At 36.2% G+C, this 1,861-nt stretch overlaps 1 non-coding gene across 1 annotated transcript; it reads left to right on the top strand.

Moving 5' to 3' along the window:
* The first annotated feature begins 238 nt into the window (after window positions 1-238).
* Window positions 239-345, top strand: LOC131257226 (small nucleolar RNA R71). Its single transcript, XR_009177239.1, has one exon. It is a non-coding gene; the product is annotated as a small nucleolar RNA R71 (small nucleolar RNA).
* The last annotated feature ends 1,516 nt before the right edge of the window (window positions 346-1,861 follow it).

Here is a 1,861-nt window from a genome sequence, read left to right as displayed (position 1 = left end):
ATCATCCTCTTTCAGCAAATATATCCCACCATTCTCCCTTGCTTGAGTAGGCTTAGATGTGGTGTTAAGTTTTGAGAAGATGTCCCATGATTATGCGGTCTCGGCAAGTTTGTCAAAGTAATCCCACACCCCATCAAAATTTTTGTTCATGAACTCCCCATTGCACATCGTCTTAATGAATTGGTGCATGGAAGATGTCTGTCCATCATAGGAAAAAGTTGTTATGTACAATGTTTCAAAACTGTGTTGTGGGCATGAACTGATGAGATCCTTAAACTGCTCCCAACATTGGAAGAATGTTTCATCTTCCTTTTGGGTGAAGTTAATGATCGACTTCCTGATGGTGTTCGTCTTATGGTATGGAAAGAATTTTTTTATGAACTCCTTCATCATGTCATTCCATGTGCCAATAGATCGCGGACGTAGTGAGTACAACCGCGTCTTAGCTTTTTCTTTCAAGGAGGAAGGAAAGAGTTTCAGCTTGACTGTGTCCTCAGACATGTTAGGAAAGTGTAAAGTGGCTTAACCTCATCAAACTCTTACAAGTGCAGGTATGGACTATCAAATTTAAGTCTAAGGAACTTTGGAAGGAGTTGGATCACTCCAGGCTTGATATCCATCTTTCTTGTGTTTCCTGGAAAAATCATACAGGAAGGGGTGATAGGATGAGGTGCTCACCCCCACCGATTGTAAATAGTCTCATAAAGTACGAGGCGGGGGTGCTCGATGCACCTCGTTCTCGTCCTAGATTTCCTCCACCCTAGGTTGGGGTGGATTTGGAGGTTGATTGGCCAGTTAATTTGCAGCCATAACTTCGATTACTCTGTGGATCTCGAGTGGTGTCTAATCCTGCGATGGATAGATAACCCTTCAACTAATCCTCTTTCACTCAAGAGATGTCGAGTGTTGTCACGGACCCACTTGGGCATGAAACACTCTCAACCCTCAACTTCAGAATCTAACCTAAACCTAAAAAGAAAAAGGGAAATAGAAATCTAGAAATAGAAAGAGAGAGCATTAAAAGAAGTTACCAAATTAGAAGTTTATATGTTAGGATCCTGCAAAAGAAAAAAGAAAGTGAATTAGTTTCTAAAAAGAGAAATAAAAAGTTTCTAAAAACAAATTAGGAAAGTTTCTAAAAAAAAAACAACCTAGTTTCCAAAAATGAAAAAGGAAAGTGAGTTAGTTTCTAAAAAAAAAAAAAAGAACTAAGAAAGCAACCTAGTTTCTAAAAAAAGAAAAAGGAAAGTTTTTATAAATAGAAAGTAAGTTTCTAAAAAAGAAAAAGGAAAGTAAACTAGTTTTTGAAAACAGAATAAGAAAGTTTCTAAATAATTAGTTTCTAAAAACAAATTAGGAAAGTTTCTATCGAGAATTAGAAAGTAAATTAGTTTTTAAAAACAAAAAAGGAAAATTTCTAAACCTCGAAATAGAAAGCTAAGTTAATTTTTAAAATAATTCAGACATAACCTGAACCTAAAAATGGAAAGTAGAAAGACCCTAATCTTAAACTAATTCCAACACTAGTTAATATCAGAAAAACACAATTGTTAGTCCCCGGCAACGGCGCCAAAAACTTGTTCACAACCCCAAGTGTAGGCTCTCAATGCAGTAATAATCTTGGTGAGACTGAGGTCGAATCCACAGGGACTAATCTCGTGTGTATTCTGAAAGCAACTAGAAGTAGAACTAGAAAAAGATATGAATCTAAATTTAGAATTAAAGGGAGTAATTTTGAAGTGTGTAATTAGAAACTTAAGAATTCAAAGGTGGGAACTAGTGTTTCCAAGGATCCACTTGTAGCAATCAGAGTGATTCTTTACTTGATTCAAGTAATACAATTGGAATTGGAGTCCTATCC

Source organism: Magnolia sinica, chromosome 9 (genome assembly GCF_029962835.1).
Source record: "Magnolia sinica isolate HGM2019 chromosome 9, MsV1, whole genome shotgun sequence".
Lineage (NCBI taxonomy): Eukaryota > Viridiplantae > Streptophyta > Magnoliopsida > Magnoliales > Magnoliaceae > Magnolia > Magnolia sinica.
The sequence above is the reverse complement of the archived record's forward strand: the minus strand, read 5'-3'. Positions and strand labels throughout refer to the sequence as shown.